The 21,485-nt window shown below is 45.1% G+C and overlaps 1 pseudogene; it reads left to right on the top strand.

The window, feature by feature from the left end:
* Positions 1 to 3,354: 3,354 nt before the first annotated feature.
* On the top strand, positions 3,355 to 3,448 carry LOC114235131 (U6 spliceosomal RNA; annotated as a pseudogene).
* The last annotated feature ends 18,037 nt before the right edge of the window (positions 3,449 to 21,485 follow it).

Below are 21,485 nucleotides of genomic sequence, written 5' to 3'. Positions count from 1 at the left end.
CATCTGATTAGGCAGATAGCAGTTATGCAAACAAAACACTGAACTGCAGTGGGGACTGGGTTCTGGGCCTAGCTTCCCAAATAACCTAAATTATAACTCAAAGCATTCAATAAATGCCAATGTGTAGGGAAGCAAACGTAGCAGGTGACAAAATAACTATGTATATTATACACACACACACACACACACACACACACACACACACACACACACACACACACACACGGAACCCAGCACATGAAATCACGTGGCGCCGCCCACCCACCTGCAGCCCTGCCTTGTCACTGGAACCTGTCCACGCAGAGCTCCAGCCCCCAAACCCTCTGGCCTTCTCTGGCCCCTTCAAGCCCCGACCTCAGTCCCTCCAGTCACCTCAGGCTGGTCCTGCCTTCTCTGGGTGCCTCCCCACTTCCACCCCATCTCCAGAGCAACGCGGCGGCTCTGCCCTGTCATGGCGCCCGAGGAGAGCATGGAAGCCTCCCATCTGCTGCGCTGTGCTCCTTCCCCTGGCAGGTGGGCCATGGGTAAGGTGACCAGATTTTAACATTGGTAAAGCGGGACACCATTGACAGGGGGTGGGGGTGGGGTTCTTTTTTTTTTTTTAATATATTTTATTGATATTTTACAGAGAGGAAGAGAGAGGGATAGAGAGTTAGAAACATCGATGAGAGAGAAACATCGATCAGCTGCTTCTTGCACACCCCCTACTGGGGATGTGCCCGCAACCAAGGTACATGCCCTTGAACAGAATCGAACCTGGGACCCTTGAGTCCGCAGGCCGACACTCTATCCACTGAGCTAAACCGGTTTTGGCCCGGGGGGGGGTTCTTGATTAAAAATTTGGTCTATATTGTAATCGCTTTTGGTTTTTTTAATAAAAGGAAATTCACTTCTTAGATCATCGTTGAATTTGCATCCTCTTTTCTTACTCATTATGTTAAAAATCTAAAAAAAATAATTTAAAATTATATTATAAATTATTATATACATATTGCTTAAAAACACAGTAAGTAGGTACATAATTACATGAACATATTTTATTGTTAGCTTATAAATTAAATTAATTTGATTGTTATAAAGTAACTATATTTAAAAATTATTTTAATTTTAATCCTATATTTCTTTCTAAATAATAACAATACTAACTTGTATTATTTTTCCTCTGAATTTGCCATAACATAAGTCATAAGTGTCACTTTCAAGGCCGGTGCTAGACTTTTTGCCGCCACTATAAAATATAAATAATACGAGTACTGTCTGCTAAATTCAAGAAAATTTATGTATTTATGAAATAAATAAATAAATTACTTACCTAAATTATCTGAATAGCTGATTTGTAATGACATCACTTGTTTAACTAGCTTACTAGCACGCAGTACGATGTGTATCATCTGAGAGACAGTTACAAAATGTTTTCGTCGTTGCCAATCCCCAAAAAATGCCATTGTTCATTAAGTCCAAACAACGGTGGTCAAATTCTAACAACTGATCAACAATGCGAACTTTGATAAGCAGTTCTCGATAACAATTATTTGTTATTATTAAAGTTTAACATTATAAAATTAACAAAAATAATATAAAACTCATATCCTGGCTAAACAGCCACATGGCCGCCGAAAAACCGTATATCCCCTTCCCGTTCTCCCACTGTTCCCTAGCTTGTCGTGCATTCTTTCCAAAAATCGGGACTTTTTAAAAATGCCGCGGGACGCGGGACAAATTGTTAAAAATCGGGACTGTCCCGCCAAAATCGGGACGTCTGGTCACCTTAGCCATGGGGCACTCAGAGTGTGAGCAGTGGGTGGTGAAGGACTGGTGAGGGGGGCGCTATGGGCTCTCACCCATGCCCTCCCTGACAAGGGATGGTCCCGCCTCCCTGTCACCAGAGCAACACCCCAGCTAATATGCTAATGACCTGGTCGTTACCCATTACGGAGTACAGCTCATTAGCATATTAGCTCTTTATTAGTATAAATATGGTGTGTTATGTGTTTAAATTCTAAAGTTGTATGGTAGAAATAAAATAAAAACATTTTAGAACCAGAAGAAATCACAGAGACCCAATTAGTCTAATTGCCCCAAAGTATCAATAAGAAAATTTGTGAATAAGCATTGCCATTGTGCATTAGGATGAAAGGAATAATTTTAACTCTGAAGTAAAACAACTTTGAACATTTTAACTTTATGTCAAGTTGGATAATTACATATAGATTTTAACATTAATAAATGAAGCATATTTTTCTGCAAAATTCATGTCAGACTTAATAGTCTCTTCACTGATTCTTTGTGCTGAGAAAGGGCATTTTCATTGTCCCCCTCATTGTTAAGACTAACAACAGACTTTTTGTGACCTTCAACTTCTTTAGTACCAAGAAGCTCTTCTTGATTTATTTCTAGGTTTTCCCCTAGAAAAAAAGATGAAGCAGTGTGGCAATGGCTGGGTTTTTTTTGAGGTGGGGGTGACATGAATCATTGCTGGGACCACTTTGTTTAGGAAGAAAGACAAGTTCCTGAAGCCTGGGGAGCCTGGGGGCAGGTTGTTTGGGGAGGTGCATAAACTGGGTCCCCAATTGGGCCTAAGAGTCATTTTAAGTCTTGAACTGTTACAGTCCCTTTTGATCTGGACTGGTTGTTAATTTGGAAGTATAACTCCCTAAAAAACGTAGTCCATTTTCATCTCTTTGATTCAAGAATGCTGTATGTCTCAATAGCCTTACTCATACCCTTTTCATTATTTACTAGAGGCCCAGGGCATGAAATTCGTGCACTGGGGGTGTCCCTCAGCCCAGCCTGCACCCTCTCCAATCTGGGACCCCTCGGGGGATGTCTGACTGCTGGTTTAGGCCCAATCCTGCAATTGGACATCCCTCTCACAACCCAGGACTGCTGGCTCCCAACCACTTGCCTGCCTGCCAGCCTGATCACCCCCTAACCACTCACCTGCCAGCCTGATTGCCCCCAACTGCCCTTCCCTGCCGGCCTGGTCCCCCCCAACTGCCCTCCCCTGCAGGACTGGTCACCCCTAACTGCCCTCCCCTGCCTGCCTAGTAACCCCCAACTGCCCTCCCCTGCTAGCCCAGTCGCCCCTAACTGCCCTCCTCTGCAGGCCTGATCACCCACAACTACCCTCCCCTATGGCCATCTTTGACCACATGGGGGTGGCCATCTTGTGTGAGGGCCTGAGGGCCAATTTGCATATTACCTCTTTATTATATAGGATTTAGTGTTTGTGTCATTCTCAGAGGTAAGGATTTTGGTCATTATGAAACTAATCAAAGCAGGGTCCTTAATGAAAGCTTTCTGGAGAAGATAACTTTGAATCAGATAACTTTTAAGATTACAAATTAACACTTAGTGCTTGCTTCTGCTGTACATATACTAAAATTGGAATGATACCGAGAAAATGATCAAGGATGACATGCTAATTCGTGAAGCGTTCCATATTTTTTTTAAAGGAAAAAAAAAAAGAACACTTATTTAGTGCAAGGCTCTGTTCTAAGCACTTTGCATGTATTTATTTACCCATTTAATTATCACAATACAATGAGGTATTTTCTTACTTTTAAAATAATTTTCCTACTTTTATACCAGCGATTTTTGACCTTTTTCATCTCAGGGTGTTAGCGGACAGGAACAGGCCCAGAGCGGGTCTGCCTCAGGCCGGCCTGCAGTGTGTGGAGCCTTGACTTCGTGTTGGAAGGATTTCACAAGAGGAGTCCAGGTGGGTTTGAGAGTGTGTAGTAAAGCTGGGGAAGTGGAACAAGGAAGCACTTAGGGTGGAAGCAGCAGCAGGGGGAGCCTAGGCGGGGCTCTGCTTGGCTCCCTGGGAACATTATAGTAAAGCAGGCAGCCAGAGCTGGGGTGCTTGGCTCACTGGGAAGGGAAGGTCACAGTCATAGAAGTAGCCACGGCTGGGCTGCTTGGCTCACTGGGAAGTCAGAGAAAAAGGGGACCTTGGAGACAGGGTCAGGGGGTGAGCCCGGGTCAAGCTGCCCTGCCCACCGCTCCCCTGGGAGCAAGTCTCATGGGGACCCTTAGAGTTTGGGAAGTAACAAAAAGTTCATGCCTGGGAAGCAGCATGGACGTGCTCTGGAGCTGGTTGCATTGAATCTTTGTCTGAGGGCTTTTTACCCATTTTTCCCTGCAAGAGAGAATCTTAGGGGAGGGTTTCAGTAGAATATTCATTAGCTTTCCAGGTGCATTTTTAATATGCTGATGCATTAAAATGAGTGTACAGGGGAGGTTAGGGTTATGCTCTGGTCTGTTGTACTGGTTTACTTTTGTCTAGGTCTGTCTGGCTTTCACGGGGGTTTTGTTATTTGTTCCCCAGCTTCGTCTGTCCCTGGGTTTAGTTGGCACAAATGGCATTAGTTGGGTCTTTGTTCTCTATTTTCCCAGCCAGGGTGATTCAAGCTGTGCATTCTCTGGTTAGGGAGGAGGGTGTAGACCATTTGCTCTCAAGTGTCCTTGTTCGGGCAAGATAAGGTGTTGCAATGCACAAACTGGCTGCAAGCTGCCCGAACTCTTGTCTCAGATTCCCCATTGCACTTGCCCCGGGATTTTCCTAGCTTCTTACTACCCCGCGACAATAGTACACGAAAGCTAATTACTATAATTCTGGGGCATAACAAGAAATATATACTTTTGCCGATCTGATAAAAATTGGTATAATTTTGATTGATTTACAAAAAAATAATAATAGTGGTTACCTTCTCTTTTAGCTCCAAAGTGACTTAAAAAAAAATTAGGTGCCTATATTTACATATAAAAATTTCTTGTACCAAGAATTAACCAAGAAGATGCAACCTTGCTATGCAGCATGACCAATAAGATGCAACTCGTACCTGACCTATATATTTATGGTTCAAGACAGGGCATTCACACCTGAAAATTATTGTTGTGTTGGTTGTTGTCATTTAAAAAAATGTATTTTATTAAATTTTTTACAGAGAGGAAGTGAGAGGGATAGAGAGTTAGAAACATCAATGAGAGAGAAACATCGACCAGCTGCCTCCTGCACACTCCCCACTGTGGATGTGCCCGCAACCAAGGTACATGTCCTTGACCGGAATTGAACCTGGGACCCTTCAGTCCACAGGCCGACGCTCTATCCACTGAGCCAAACCAGTTAGGGCTGTTGTCATTTTTTTTTAATCTGACAACCTAAGGCCGTGGTTGGCAAATTGCGGCTTTTGAGCCACATGCGGCTCTTTGGCTCCTTGAGTGTGGCTCTTCCACAAAATACCATGGCCTGGGTGAATCTATTCTGAAGAAGTGGCGTTAGAAGAAGTTTAAGTTTAAAAAATTTGGCTCTCCAAAGAAATTTCAATGAGACAAATTTTTTAAACTTAAACTTCTTCTTACGCTACTTCTTCAAAATAGACTCTCCCAGGCCGTGGTATTTTGTGGAAGAGCCACACTCAAAGGGCCAAAGAGCCGCAAGTGGCTCGAAAGCTGCAGTTTGCTGACCACGGACCTAAGGGAAAAGAGGTCAGTGCCCCTGAGTAAGTAGTCAGGTGTTGCTTGTTTTAAAAATTCTGTGGCACACCTGTTGAACATCGCTGCTTTATACAGCTGAGAAGTGGCTGGGAGTCAAACCCAAGTTGTCTTTAAATCCTGCACTCCTAGCCACGGTGTTACTTCAGTAACATTAAATAAAGTTACCAATCAATTTTAGAATATAAGACAAAACGCTTGACTTTATTAAAGTTATCACTTGAATTTAATACAGTTAAATACATTTTTAGCAGTTTTTCAGACACCAAGAGGTAGCATTTTCTTTGTCCACCAGAGGGCGTGTCCAGCACAATCCCCAAGTTCATGGTTCTGACAGATTGGGTCTTTGCAATTATCTACCGATGACAGTAGCCATTCGCACAGTCTTTGACAAAATTCAAAGGTGTCCGAAGCACGCACGAAGGAATTGTCACTTCCAAATGGTTTACAGATGTGAGAGGCACTACCGTGGAAGGAGTTCTGCTCACCAGAGCATTCTGCTTGTGGCTTTTCTCAAGGAGAGGAAACCACGCAGAGAAGGACACGGAAGTCTGAGCCACGGTCATGATGCCGTGTCCTGTGAGAGGGCTCCCAGCACAGGAGCCTGTGTCTGATACCTTTGAGGCACACACCAGGATGGGTGGTGGGGGGAGGGCCGGGCAGGCCGGGCAGGGGTCTCCCTGCAGGAGGAAAATGTCAGGGTGTGTTAGGGGCTAAGATGCAGTTCCTTGACTAAGACCTTCAGTTGCTAAATAATGAAATCAACCCTTAATTTAACACCCATGTAGAGCCTCAGGAGAGCAAGTTTCCTGTGATAAGCCCAGAAGGGGGAGATTTGTGAGGGCTGCCCTGCTATCTGCTTGTAGCTGTTTTATTGACGTGTTCTTTGTGTGTATGTCTATGTAAAAAATATGTTACACTGATACTAGAGAAATGTGAAAGCAGGAATCTTCACTACTACATGCACAAACCGTTACACACACACACACACACACACACACACACACACACACACACACACTGAGGATAGCTCAATAAGGACACCTTTTCTGACATTTTTTTATGGCATTGATAATAACTTTTTAACTTTAAGACTATATTATTCAGAGAAAATGAATATTAAGGCAGTTTGGAAAGATTTCAAAATCACAGTGCAAACTTTCAAAACTCTTGGGTTTGAAAAAGAGCTGAAAAGACGCAGTCTCCAACCACTTTTTGATGCTTGAATCATCTCCATGACAACGCCCTGCAGAGAAATTCTGGCTGATGCTTAAACTTCTTCATGGTGGCAGTCTTACCTGCCAAGGCACCATTAGAAACTAAAGTACCTTTCATTTCTGCCGACTATCTCCGATTTTTAATAATCCTTCCTCGTATTTATTGAACATGGGGTTAGATGGCTGGTTCTCATGCGACCTCCTATTGTATCTCTGTGGTGTATTAGTTAGCTCGGGCTGCCCTAATAACATACCATGGACGGGATAGCTTAAAAACAGAAGCTCATTTCCTCACATTCTGGAGGCTGGAAGTCCAGGATCAAGGTCCAGCTGGTTTGGTTTCTGGTGTGAGTTCTCTTCCTGGCTTTTAGATGGCTGTCTTCTTGCTATGTCTTCAGATGGTCTTTCCTCATGGAATGTGCATGAGTGAGATGAGGTGGGGGGGGAGAGAGAGGAAGAGAGAGAGAGAGAGAGAGAGAGAGAGAGAGAAGGGGAGAGAGGGGAGGGGAGGGGAAGAAAGGTCTCTGGTGCCTCTCCGGATCAGGGCTTTACTTTTGATCTCATTTAACTTTAATTCTTTCTAAGTGGCCCCGTCTTCCCATAGAGTCTCACTGGAAGTTACAACTTCAACACAATCATCCAGTCCATAACAATGGCGTGAATATCAGTAGCTTTCTCTTACAGAGAAGGAATCTGTAAGGAACTGACTTGTTTTCTCACGCAATGAGTGTCGTGATTTGGATTGAAACCAGACCAGCCTGACTCCAAAGCTAGTGTTTCCCACGGTGCCACCCTGTTTCACTGTGCCACCCTGCCCCACTGTGCCCCCTGTGCCCCCTGCCCCCCTTGTGCCACCCTGCCTCACTGTGCCACCCTGCCCCACTGTGCCACCCTGCCCCACTGTGCCTCATTGTGCCACCCTGCCTCACTGTGCCACCCTGCCCCACTGTGCCACCCTGCCCCCCTTGTGCCACCCTGCCTCACTGTGCCACCCTGCCCCACTGTGCCACCCTGCCCCACTGTGCCTCATTGTGCCACCCTGCCTCACTGTGCCACCCTGCCCCACTGTGCCACCCTGCCCCACTGTGCCACCCTGCCTCACTGTGCCACCCTGCCCCACTGTGCCTCATTGTGCCACCCTGTACCACTGTGCCACCCTGCCCCACTGTGCCTCATTGTGCCACCCTGCCTCACTGTGCCACCCTGCCCCAAGGTGCCACCCTCCCTCCTTGTACCTCTCTGTGCCACATGGCCTCAGTGTGCCACAATGCCCCACCTTCATGATTCTTGGAAAAGTGAGCCAGTCCCCCTTGGACTTGGGACAGCCTGATGACAAGCCCCTGCAGTTCACTGTCCGGCCTGATTCTGCAGAGCAGGCGCCTGGGTGGGGTTTGGGGCCACAGCCCTGTCTAGTAACAACACATGCATTTCCTGGAGTGGAGTCAAAGCCAGGGTCCTGTGGGCACGGCAGTCAAAGACGCGGTATCTTCGCTTGCCAGGGCTGCCCAACAAATACCACAGGATGGGCGGCTTAACAGCAGGCGTGTATTTTCTCACACTTCTGGAGAGTGGGCACCTGATATCAAGGTGCCCGGGTTCTCCTGAGGCCCCTCTCCGGGCTTGTGGATGGCCACCTCCCCCTGCGTCTTCACCTGGTTTCCCTCTGGGTGTGTGTGCCCTCTCATCTCGTCTTCTTGTATGGCCACCAGTCAGATTGGATTAGGGCCCACCTCAGATAATTAACTGTAATTATCTCTCCAAAGGCCATATCTACAAACATGATCATATTCTCAGGTACTGGTGTCAGGACTTGAACTCATGAATTTTGGAGGCGACACACAATTCACCCGTAACACTCAGGTGGTGTCCATTTGCCCTCAGAGTCCTGGCCAACAGAGGGCGCTAACGCACACAGTCTAGCACCCGGGAAGGGCCAGGCCTTCGGCAGTTCCTGAGCAGAAAGCTTCTGGAAAGACATTGTTTTTCCTGGCGGTACTCCAGTTTCCTTGTGCCCCACTCCCAACCCCCCCCCCCTCCACCCCCACACACACTTCCAGGTGGCCGGGAAAGAAAAAGAGAAAGAAAACTTTTAGTGTAATAAAATGCTGCATGCTTTTTGAACTCTTGGATTGTTTTTCTGTTACCAGAAAACAGTTTTTTTCTCCATTAGATAGCATCTCTCAGTGTTCTATTTGCTTTTTCTGCTAGCACTTGCCTTCTGTCCCCTCCCACCTGGAAATGACCTGTGAGTTACATAAACTGATCGCTTACCTATAATTACACATACCAGTAGGAGTAGCTTGCTCTGGGACACAAGGTCCACACTGTCCTCCGAGAAGGGCTTGGAGTTATGAAACCAAGTCATACCAGGACTTGGCAAATATTTGGAGAAAGACACAGAAGCACCATGATCTCACCACACCGAAACAACCATTTCGCCTCGCACATCGTGGTGGTTTTTAGCTGCACGCTTATGTATGTCATCCAATATCTGTGAGAACCCAGGTGGGAAAACAGAAACTATGAGTAGTTTTCACAGAGAACATTGAATAGGGAGAATTGGTGAAACAGGAGTTGGAGAACTGAGAAAGCAAAAACGGGGAAACTGCTGTGGTAACTACAGGGAGCGGCTACCACACTTAGGGCGAGCAGAGATGGGAAGGGGTGAGATGAGGAAACAGCAGCTCGGAGGGGCTGTCTGTGGAGCTGAGACTCAGCTCTCTGAGGAGTGGGCGCTGCCGTCTGGAAGGCTGAGGTGGCACAGGGGCTGGGTCTGTAAGTTTGGAAACAAGCAGGAAGCAAAGCTCAGCCCTTTCTTCCTCCAGCCTCCGGCTCTCCTCCTCCTGCCCCTGCTTGACAGAGCCCAGTGGTCGGCAAACTTATTAGTCAACAGAGCCAAATATCAACAGTACAACGATTGAAATTTCTTTGGAGAGCCAAATTTTTTAAAACTTAAACTTCTTCTAATGCCACTTCTTCAAAAGAGACTCGCCCAGGCCATGGTATTTTGTGGAAGAGCCACACTCAAGGGGCCAAAGAGCCACATGTGGCTCGCGAGCCGCAGTTTGCCGACCATGAGCAGAGCCTAACAGGAAGCCCGAAGAAACGTAGTTTGCAGAATTCCAGTCTTAGCCGCACAGAGCAGAACACAGAAGTGTGGAACTGGAAAGACAAGAGCGTAATATTGCAGTTCACCTCTTAGGCACTCGGATCCATATACACAGCTTTGTCACACATTTGAACTTCTGAATGACATCACTGACAATGACTCTCTCCTTAAGGCAGACAAGGAGCCTCAAGAGCAGCCCCCCTGGAAGCCAGTCATGGCATCCATCTCTGGGTGATGCTTATTTCTCCCCAAATTTAGTTTGAGTCCCCCTGGAATATATATATATTAGCACGAGTGCCACCATTTTGGGCCTATAGTTCTCTCTTTAAAAAAAAAAAAAAGATTTCAGAGAGGAAGGGAGATGAGAGAGATAGAAACATCAATGATGAGAGAGAATCATTGATTGGTTGCCTTCTGCACATCTCCTACTGGGGATCAAGCCCCTAACCCGGGCATGTGCCCTTGATTGGAATCAAACCTGGGACTCTTCAGTCCACAGGCTGACGCTCTATCCACTGAGCCAAACCAGCTAGGCCCGCCCCCCTCCCCCTCCGGAATATTAACCTACATAAAAAATTAACAGTATCATCAACCGCTACCAGGGAGCTGGTTGGCCTTCCCAGAGAAAGATGCCATAATACAGGCCCAGTGTTGGTCTCCATAGTTGACAGGTTAGGCAGTGGCAGTAGCTAGAGTAGCCTTGCTGGAGAGAAGCCCACATTATGGACTGAGTGTTTGTGTCCCCACCCTCCCCCCCTCCCCGCCCCCAAATTCATATTTGAAATCTAATCCATTAGGTGGTGGTATTTGGAGGTAGGCCCTTTGGGAGGTGATTAGGCCCTGAGGGTAGAGCCCTCAGGAATGGGATTAGTGCCTTAGAAGAAGAGTCCAGAGAGCTATCTTGCTGTCTGCCTGCCACGTGAGAATATAGCAAGAAGGTGGCCATTTTAAAGACGGCCCTCACCAGACATTAATGCGCTGGCACTTTGATTTTGGACTTCCAGCCTCCAGACTGTGAGAAACAAATGTCTGTTGTTTAAGCCACCTAGTCTGTGGTATTCTGTTAACTAAAACAGCCCTCATTGCCAACACCAGAGCCCCTTGCACATCTAGAGGAAGAGCTGGGTGGCTGGGAATGAGGCCCACTCATTCTTACTTAATTAGTAAGAGCGTCCACTGCAGTGATGCCCTACGGTCAGCATTCACACGGAGCACATATATCTGCACTCCCCATGCTTATTCTCAGCGATCTACCCACATACCTCTTTGTCACCAACCTTCTAATCCTGTTCTCTAAGTCCCTGACCAACTGCCCTGTCACCAGCCCCTCCCCATGAAAGAGTATAGACCTGTGTCTCTGGCTACCTCTTCAAAGAGGACAGCACAGTTTTGATTAGAGTTCTCTCCTGCTTCTTTCAAGGACACCCCTGGTTGGGTTATAGTCTGTGGCAGTCCATTTCTGGTTCACATATTGTGCAAACTCATCTGAGAGACTCTCCAGTTAACGAGTCTTAGGCAAATTTGCATGAGGTTATACTTGTGGACTGAACATGAGCAGATGTCTGGGGAGTCTGAGACAATTGCTCATGCAGGTTACCCGTGCCTTCTGAACCTGCCTGAGCCTGTTTCATTGTTCCACTTCTACCTGCAAAGATGCATCTCTGACGACATGACTCAGTGTATCAGATAACAATGGTCCATGATGGGATGCTCAGGTCCTATAATCATATAATATCCAATAGCTAGGTTTTCAGTTCCTATAAGACCCAGTAGAAAGCCAGGAGCCATTTCTCAAAAAGAAAAAAAAAAAAATTTGTGAAGGAGGGCAAGGCTTTGCTCCTAAAGCTTAGGGTTCTGACTTTGGCTCCCCTACTGAAGCATGTCAGAGGCTTCCTACTACATTGTTGGTTTCCATAGAAACTTCATGCAGCATGGATCTTCTGGGTCATTAGGCCCAAGTGACAGAGCAGCTTGCTCTGGAGCCTGGGGCCTGCTCCAGATACCCTGCTGGACTCTGGTCCCCACTCAGTACCAGAAGCCTGATGGCTCAGAATAGAACATTTAACTTGATACATTCCCTCTAAACTACAAGAAGACCTGCCAGGCATCGTCATCTCTTTTAGTGGCAAGAGATGAAAGGTGCAACAGCATGTTTTCACATTGGGGAGAAATCCTGACACATTCTGTTGAGGACACAAGACTCGTCTCTCATCCTCTGGTTTGCATTTGTCTTCTCACAAGGGCAGCTGAGCTACTTGCTATTTCTTGGGCATCAGGTCCAATCTGCATAATGTCTGCAATATTAGACCAGTGTGATTTTTGTGGGATGTCAAAACCATTAATATTTCTACCCTCTGGCAAAAATTGAAGATGCATTTGTTGGCCCTGCCAATTAAATCAGATGGTCTCTCGTGGTCCTTGGAAACCTCTGTAGAGAAAACGGAGCATCCACCACATCAAGCACTGCATACAAAATGCAGTGAGCTGTTCCAGTTTGCTCCAGGAAAGTTCTCACATCTGGAGAAGCCAGCACCTGTTTGAGTTTATGGTAATCAACATCTCTGAGATCCATCTACCTCCTGGAGGACACACAGATCTGTTAAATGAGAAAAATGGTTAAGTATCACCTCTTCTTCCTCCAGGCCTGGCAGCGGCACTGATTTCTGCACATTCCTCTCAGGATGTAGTACAGCAGAGAGGGGATGCTTCAGGGACTCTGCTTTCCTTCCTACTATAGTAGCGCTCACCTGACGGGTCAGAGAGACAGTGGGGGGCTTGTTTCAATTATACATTCAGTTTGTCAAGTGTAGCTGCTCTAATTATGCATTCAGGCAATGGGATGGTCCTATATGCATCTATAGGATGGTCCTTGGACCTACTGGGCCCACACTTGAGCTAAAACTCCCCTGGTCAGCTCACTATTATAACCCTCACTTTGATCAGTGGACACATAGATGCCTTAGGTCCTTAGGAATAAGCATCAGTTCTGGGCTAAGGTTTATAATCCCCCCAAAAGGGTCTGGGCAGTTTCCTCTCCCAGTGCACAGTCACCATTTATTAGGGTCACATGTCCTCTGGGAGCCGGTTGGGAGGAGTACATACTTGTGACAGTGTTGCAAGGTGTTTCCTTAAGTGACCTAGTCTCCTCTTCAATTGAAGGTTTGTGAAATAGATTGAGCGTAGAAACTGGAGTAAAGTTTTTCTACTGTAGCGACCCAAGTCAGGTTTTTGCCCCACAGAATTGGAGTTTTCCCTTTTACATAAACCAAGACATATGTTAGTAGGTTGCTCATCAACTCCATTCCAAGGAACATTATGATTAACTAAAGGCCCAGTGCATGAAATTCGTGCACGGGGGGAGGGGTCCCTCAGCTCAGCCTGCACCCTCTCCAATCCTCAAGGGATGTCCGACTGCCCATTTAGGCCCGATCCTAAACGGACAGTCGGACATCCCTCTCACAATCCAGGACTGCTGGCTCCCAACTGCCTTCCTGATTGCCCCTAACCACTTCTGCCTGCCAGCCTGATCACCCCCTAACCACACCCCTGCCAGCCTGATTGATGCCTAACTGCTCCCCTGCCAGCCTGTTTGCCCCTAACTGCCCTCCCCTGCAGGCCTGGTCACCCCTAACTGCCCGCCCCTGCAGGCCTGGTCCCACCCCAATGCTCTCCCCTGCAGGCCCTCCCAACTGCCCTTCCCTGCAGGCCCGGTTGCCCCCAACTTTCCTCCTCTGCTGGCCTGGTTACACCCCGAACTGCCTTCCCCTGCAGGCTTGATCATCCCCAATTGCCCTCCCTTGCAGGCCTGGTCCCTCCCAACTGCCCTCCCCTGCTGGCCTGATCACTCACAACTGCCCTCCCCTGCAGGCCTGATCCCTCCCAACTGCCCTCCCATGCTAGCCATCTTTTGGTGGCCATCTTGTGTCCACATGAGGGCAGCCATCTTGTGTGTTGGAGTGATGGTCAATTTGCATATTACTCTTTTATTAGATAGGATGGGCCACACTGGATCCAAGACCCACGCAGATCAAAAGATCCCAATTACTACATCACTCTAATGATGCCCATTTTGTCTCTGACAGTGAAGTGCTGCCATTGACCTCTCTACTCGGAGATCCCATCATTCCCCTGAAATCAAGGAGCCCACCTCAGGAGAGGCATCCTCCACTGTCACACTGGTGTTCAGGAAACAGCCACCGGAGAGGTTTGTGAGGGTGTCAGTGCTTTGCTTACTACCGTTCATTCTCAACGCTTTAGTGAGGAAGTGTCCCCTGAGCCCTTGGGGAATGTTGAAGGGCTGTGAATAGGTGTGGCAAGTTGTGTATGATAAACCCACCCCAACATTCCTATCTCTATAACCCTCTGAGACTGAGGGAAGCGGAGTTTGTCACTGCAAATATGCCTTTTTGAGATACCTATTATTTTAAGCTGGTTATTTAAAAAATATATTTTTCAATTACAGTTTGCATGTAACACGTTTTTGATATTAGTTTCAGTTATACAGCACAGCAGATAAACATCCATATAGGTTACAAAGTGTTTCCTCCGATAATTCAAGAGCCCACTTGGCACCATAGATAGTTATTACAGTATTACTGACCATATTCCCTATGCTGTACTTTACCTCCCCATGCCTGTTTCATAACTACCAATTAATATTTTTTTACTCCATCCCCCAACACCTCTTCCCTCTAGCATCTATCAGTTTTTTCTTTGTATCTATGAATTTGTTTCTTGAGGATATTAGGCTAAGTGAAATAAGCCAGACACAGAGAGACAAATACCATATTATATCAGTTATATGTGAAATCTAAAGAACAAAAAAAAAAAAACAGATAAACAAAATCAGGCTGGTATTTTAAAGAAACAAAAATCTCAGAAAGGAACTTTGCTTTCCCCCCTAACTGCCTATAGAATTTAGACAGAGGACCTGCTAAATTAAGTGTGGCAGATGGGAAGGAACTAGCAAGGCCTCTTTGGTTCTCTCATGTCTCATTTTTTTCTGGGTGACCCAGCAAGAATTTGCTTATCAAGTGTTTGCTCCTTCTAACCACCTGTAAATTGCCTGTGTTTCCTTTGAAATCCAAACCACTATCCCCATTTCTCCTAAGCTCAAGATGGCACATGATCCTCATCTGCCTGATTTGTCCTCTGGCCCCATATTATGGAATGCCCATATGCACATATGTAATTAAATTTAGTTATTTTCGAATCTCAGAGGAAAGGTGGGGGAGGTTAGGAGGGTGAGTGGTAAGAGATTAACCAAAGAACTTGTATGCATATATGCATAATCCATGGACACTGACAATAGGGTGGCGAAGGCCTGGGGCGGTTGGCAGGTGCAGGCTAGAAGGGGTCAATGGAGGGAAAAAAGGGGACATATGCAATACTTGCAACAATAAAGATTAAAAAAATAAATTTAGTTATTTTCTCCTGTTAATCTGTCTTATGTCAATTTGAATATTAGACCAGCCAAAAGAACTAAGAGGGGAAAAAGGGGGGAAATTCCCTCCCCCCAAACTGAATCACATCATGCAATTCCAGCTTTTGCATCTGCCCGTCCTCAGCAGTTTATTCCCTGACCCCGTATCATTCCACAAAATGTTCCTTTCTCATACCACCCTGTTCATTCCCTTTATGGAATGTATTATGATTTATAGTAGTTCTAGAGGCCTGGTGCACAAAATTTGTGCACAGGTAGGGTCCCTAGGCCTGGCTGGTGATCAGGGCTAATTGGGGCCTTCCTTCATTCCGCGTCACCCCCTGGTGGTCTGCGCATGTCATAGCGAGCGGTCGAACTCCTGGTCAGTCAAACTCCTGAGGGGACAATTTGCATATTAGCCTTTTATTATATGGGATATTTGTTATGAAGACCAGTAATTCTGTTTGTCCATAGTGGGTGCTAGTAGGAATTCATGGAAACTTTGAGGCTACTAGGACAAGAGAAATCACTGAGCTTAAAATCTATCCCTTGGCTGTGCTAACAATACTGCAGTGTCTTGGTTGATGTTGGTTAGGCTGACCACTAATCAGGAAGCATGCCAATACTTTCATTTTCTGTCCCAAGCATGTTTGCCTTTCTAATTCTATTTCCAGGGAAGCAGCCTTCCAGGAAGCAGCTAGAGGCAAGTCCTTGGCGCTTTCCTGAGAACCGTGTGAGCAACCTCTCCCACCTGTGCTCTCTACCTGGAGAGTGACAGCCACATCTAGAGGCGTCCTTCAAGGGTCACCATAGTTAGGACCCTTGGGCAAAGAAATATGCCAATGTCTTTGTTTGAAAACAGTTTTTTAAAGGAAGATTTAAAGCAACTTGGTGTGCTTTTCAAAACTGGGAAGATGCTGCAGAGCTTTGAAGCTGGCTCCAAACAATGTATTGCACACCTTTCTGAGTGCTGGCCATCCAGAGCTGTTAGTGTCTTCCTTGCACCTGCTATGAGGCTAAAAATAAAAGCAAAAAATGCCCCTTTGCTCATGATGACCAAAATGACAGAAATCAACTAGAGCAGATCCCTTGAAGTTTAAGGGGAAACAGTGTTAAGACTTTCAGTCCTTAGAAACTGACAGTAATGTTTGCATATTTCTGTCTACACTTGTTAAAGCTCTAATGAAATCCATGTTTGCCCTTGCTATAAGCTCATAGCACAGAGCATTGCTACCAGTTTGTTAGTAGTGAGTGGAGTTGCTGTGGGTAAAGGTAAGAATTCTTTGCAATCAAGGAGAACTGAGACAATGCTATTGCATTAATGCTCATATTTTGGAAATCTTGGAGCTCCTATAGCCAACCTCAGTTTATTTATAAGAATCAAAACTTTAGTGAGTATATGACCTCAGTTTCTTGGAGATTTAGGGAGAACCAAGCCATATAAGCTCAAGTGCTTAATTCATACCCCAGACAATTAAAGCAAAGTTTCTAAGCATCTGTCAGAAAGGAATACAATTAAGAAAATGCAGTTACACAGTAAGCTAACTCCATATCTCCAATAAATTATGTAATTAGTATAGGTGTGTCTACAGGAAACACAGAGAATGTTGGTCTGGATTGAATGCAGTCTCAAGAAGACATTTTCAACACTGCAGTGGGCTTAATTTTCATTTTCCCCGTTAGAATATTCATAGTCTTGTGACTTATTTCATGGCAGGGTGTAATAATACAAGGAGTTGGTGTGGATTCCTTGACATTTCAGGAAGGTTCGCACAAGTCTCAGAGTTTTGTTTTTGTTAATCCTCACCTGAGGATATTTTTCCATTGATTTTTAGAGAGAATGGAAGGGAAGGGGAGAGACACACACACAGAGAAACATTGATGTGAGAGAGACATGTCTATTGGTTGCCTCCAGCTCGCCCTAAATATGTGCCCTTGACTGGAATGGAACCCGTGACCCTCCATGTACCTGTCTAATTTCTCAGAGTTTTGATTCTAGTCTTTGAAAATATGAAATTATTTAGAAGCTTCTCTGAATGCTCATCATGGCCAGCTTTTAAGTGCGATGAATTAGTTTGCTAACTACTATTGTTTTTGTATTTAAAGATCAAACAACTAGTATTGGATTGTTTACTCCTGTAGATCTCTAGAGCTTACAAATAGACCTTAAATTCCAGTTCTAGAAATTCAGAACAATTGTGAGTACTTACACAGTCAGGGGTTGGTTAGAGCAGGAGAATGAATTACTCCCTTCCATCAGACATGAGACTTTGCCTTGCTCATAAAAAGCACATTCACACCAGGTCCCAGAACAGATTCCTCACACTTAAGTTAGATCTGAGTAGTCAATGTTTAGAAGTTTTTCTCCTTGGTGGCTATCGTTATAGTTGAAGTGCCATGACATTTGTCAGTCTGCTTCATGTATCCATGCCATTGATTCTATTTGTACATCAGTTTATTTTGTTCATTAGATTCTATATATCAGTGAGATCATATGGTATTTATCTTTATCTGACTGGCTTATTTCACTTAGCATCTCCAGGTCCATCCATGCTGTTGGCAAAGGGTAAGAGTTTCTTCTTTTTTACAGCAGCATAGTATTCCATTGTGTAAAGGTACCACAGCTTTTTCATCCATTCATCTACTGATGGGCACTTGGACTGTTTCCAGATCTTGGCTATTATACATGATGCTGCTATGGACATGGGGTGCATGTATTCTTTCTGACTGGTGTTTGGGGATACTTAGGATATATTCCTAGAAGTGGGATCACTGGATCAAAAGGCAGTTCCAGTTTTAATTTTTTGAGGAAACTCCATACTGTTTCCACAGTGGTTGCACCAGTCTGCATTCCCACCAACAGTGCCCTAGGGTTCCTTTTTCTCCACATCCTCACCAGCACTTGTGTGTTGGTTTACTGATAGTAGCCATTCTGGCAGATGTGAGGTGATACCTCCTTGTAGTTTTAATTTAGCATCTTCCTGATGATTAGTGACCTTGAACATTTTTTTTCATGTCTATTGGCCATCAGTATGTCCTCTTTGGAGAATTGTCTATTCAGGTCTTTTGCCCATTTTTTAAATTGGATTATTTGTCTTTCTAGTGTTGAGTTGTATAGCTTCTTGATACATTTTGGAGATTAACTCCTTATCAGATGAATCCTTAGCAAATATGTTCTTCCATACAGTGGATTCCCTTTTTGCTTTGTTGATGGTTTCTTTTGCTTTGTTGATGGTTTCTTTTGCTGTAGTCCTATTTGTTTATTTTTCCCTTAGTTTCTCTTGGTCTTAGAGACATATTGGCAAAAATATTGCCACATGAGCTGTCTGAGATTTTACTGCCTATGTTTTCTTCTAAGATTTTTATTGTTTTACTAGAGGCCCGGTGCACGAAATTCGTGCACAGAGGGGGGTGGTCCCTCAGCCCAGCCTGTACTCTCTCCAATCTGGGACCCCTCAAGGGATGTCCGACTGCCCGTTTAGGCCCGATCCCAGGGACAGTTGGACATCCCTCTCACAATCCAGGACTGCTGGCTCCCAACTGCTTGCCTGCCTGCCTTCCTGATTGCCCCTAACCGCTTCTGCCTGCCAGCCTGATCACCCCCTAACCACTCTGCTGCCAGCCTGTTTGCCCCCAACTTCCCTCCTCTGCCGGCCTGGTCACCCCTAACTGCCCTCTCCTGCAGGGTTGATCACCTCCAACTGCCCTCCCTTGCAGGCTTGGTCCTTCTCAACTGCCCTCCCTTGCAGGCCAGGTGCCTCCCAACTGCCCTCTCCTGCTGGCCATCTTGTGGTCGCCATCCTGTGTCCACATGGGGGCAGGATCTTTGACCACATGGGGGCAGCTATATTGTGTGTTGCAGTGATGATCAATCTGCATAGTACTCTTTTATTAGATAGGATAGAGGCCTGGTACAGGGGTGGGGGCCAGCTGGTTTGCCCTGAAGGGTGTCCCTGATCAGGGTGGGGTACCCTTGGGGCGTGGGGCGGCCTGAGCGAGGGGCCTGTGGTGGTTTGCAGGCAGGCCACGCCCCCTGGCAACCCAAGCGGAGGCCCTGGTATCTGGATTTTTTTATTTTATTTTATTTTCTTCTACAATTGAAACTTTGTAGTCTGGAGCAGAGCCAAGCCTGGGGCTCCCTCCGAGGTCCGAAGCCATTTGTGTTGGGGTTATAATTGAAACTTTGTTGCCTTAAGTGGGTGGGCCTGGCCAGGGTGTGTGGAAAGCTTTGCTTCCCCTGTTGCCAGCGGCAACCCTGGCCTGCTCTCTCAAGCTCCATTCTGCCGCCATTTGTTTGAATTTGTTCACCTTCTATAATTGAAACTTTGTAGCTTGAGTGGAGGCTTAGGCCTGCAACAGCTGGCAGAAAGCTTGGCTTCCTCTGTTACCTAGGAAACCTTGCTCTCTGTGGCTGTAGCCATCTTGGTTTGGGTTAATTTGCATACTAGCTCTGATTGGATGGTGGGCGTGGCTTGTGGGTGTGTCAGAGGTATGGTCAATTTGCATATTTGTCTATTATTAGATAGGATGACTTACATTTAAGTCTTTTATCCATTTTGAGTTTATTCTTGTGTATGGTATAAGTTGGTGGTCTAGTTGCATATCTTTTGCATGTACCTGTCTAATTTCCCAACACCATTTATTGAAGAGACTGTTTATACTCCACTGTATGCTCTTGCTTCCTTGTTGACTATTAATTGACCATAATGGCATGGATTGATTTATGGGGATTCTGTCCTATTCCATTGATCTATATGCTTGTTCTTATGCCAGTACCAGGCTATTTTGATTACAATGGCTTTGTGGTATAGTTTGAAATCCAGTATTGTGATTAGTCCAACTTTGTTCTTCTTTCTCAAGATTACTGAGGCTACTCACAGTCTTTTTGGTTCCATATAAATCTTTGGAATATTTGTTCTACATCTATGAAATATGCCATTGGTATTTTAATAGAAATTGCATTGAACCTATAGATTGCTTTGGTTAGATTGACATTTTAATGATGTCAATTATTCTTATCCATTAACACAGTATATTCTTCTGCTTATTTGTTTTAAGTCTTTTATCCATTTTGAGTTTATTCTTGTGTATGGTATAAGTTGGTGGTCTAGTTGCATATCTTTTGCATGTACCTGTCTAATTTCCCAACACCCTTTATTGAAGAGACTGTATATAGTCTCTTCAATATACAGCCTTCCTCGATTTCTTTTTATTTCTTTTTTCAATGTTCTATAGTTTTCCGAGTACAGGTTTTATACCTCCTTGGTTAAGTTTATTCCTAGGTACTATACTTTATTTTTCTGTTTGTTGTTGCAATGGTAAATGGGATTGTTTTTCAGTTTCTCTTTCTGAGAGTTCATTATTAGTGTATGAAAGTGCCCTTGATTTCTGGATGTTAATTTTGTATTCTGCTACTTTGCTTAATTTATTTATTAAGTCTAGTAGTTTCCTGGCAGAGTCTTTAGGGTTTTCTATGTACAATATCATGTCACCTGGAGGAAGTTTCACTTCCTCCTTTCCAATTTTGATGCCTTTTATTTCTTCTTGTCTGATCATTGCTTTTCAGAGGGAGTGGAAAGAAGAGAGTGGTAGATAGACAAAGAAGAGTACCATTAATGTGAGAGAGACACATCAATTGGTTGCCTCCCACACGTGACCCCACCAGGGCTGGGGATCCAACTTGCAACCCAGGTACTTGGCCTCAAACCCCTGACTCTGATGTGCATGGGCCAAAACTCTAACCACTAACCCCGATGAATATAGATACTAAAATCCTCAACAAGTATTACCAAACTAAATCCAGCAATACATTAAAGAGATCATGCACCATGACCAAGTGGGATTTATTCCAGGGATGCAAGGCTGGTACAATATTCACAAATCAATAAGTGTAGTACATCACATGAACAAAATGAAGGATAAAAATCATATGATCATATCAATAGATACAGAAAAGCATTTGATAAAATCTAGCACCCGTTTTTGTGTTTTGTGTTTTTTTTTTGTTAATCCTCACCCGAGGATATTTTTTTCCATTTATTTTTAGAGAGAGTGGAAGGGAGAGGGAGAGACACAGAGAAACATTAATGTGAGAGAGACACATCGATAGGTTGCCTCCTGCATGCACCCGGACCAGGGCTGGGGAACCTAAAACTGAGGTACGTGCCCTTGACAGGAATCGAGCCAGGGACCCTTCAGTCCATGAACTTACACTCTATCCACTGAGCCAAACCAGCTAGGG

The sequence above is a fragment of the Eptesicus fuscus genome, chromosome 6 (genome assembly GCF_027574615.1).
Source record: "Eptesicus fuscus isolate TK198812 chromosome 6, DD_ASM_mEF_20220401, whole genome shotgun sequence".
NCBI lineage: Eukaryota > Metazoa > Chordata > Mammalia > Chiroptera > Vespertilionidae > Eptesicus > Eptesicus fuscus.
The sequence above is the reverse complement of the archived record's forward strand: the minus strand, read 5'-3'. Positions and strand labels throughout refer to the sequence as shown.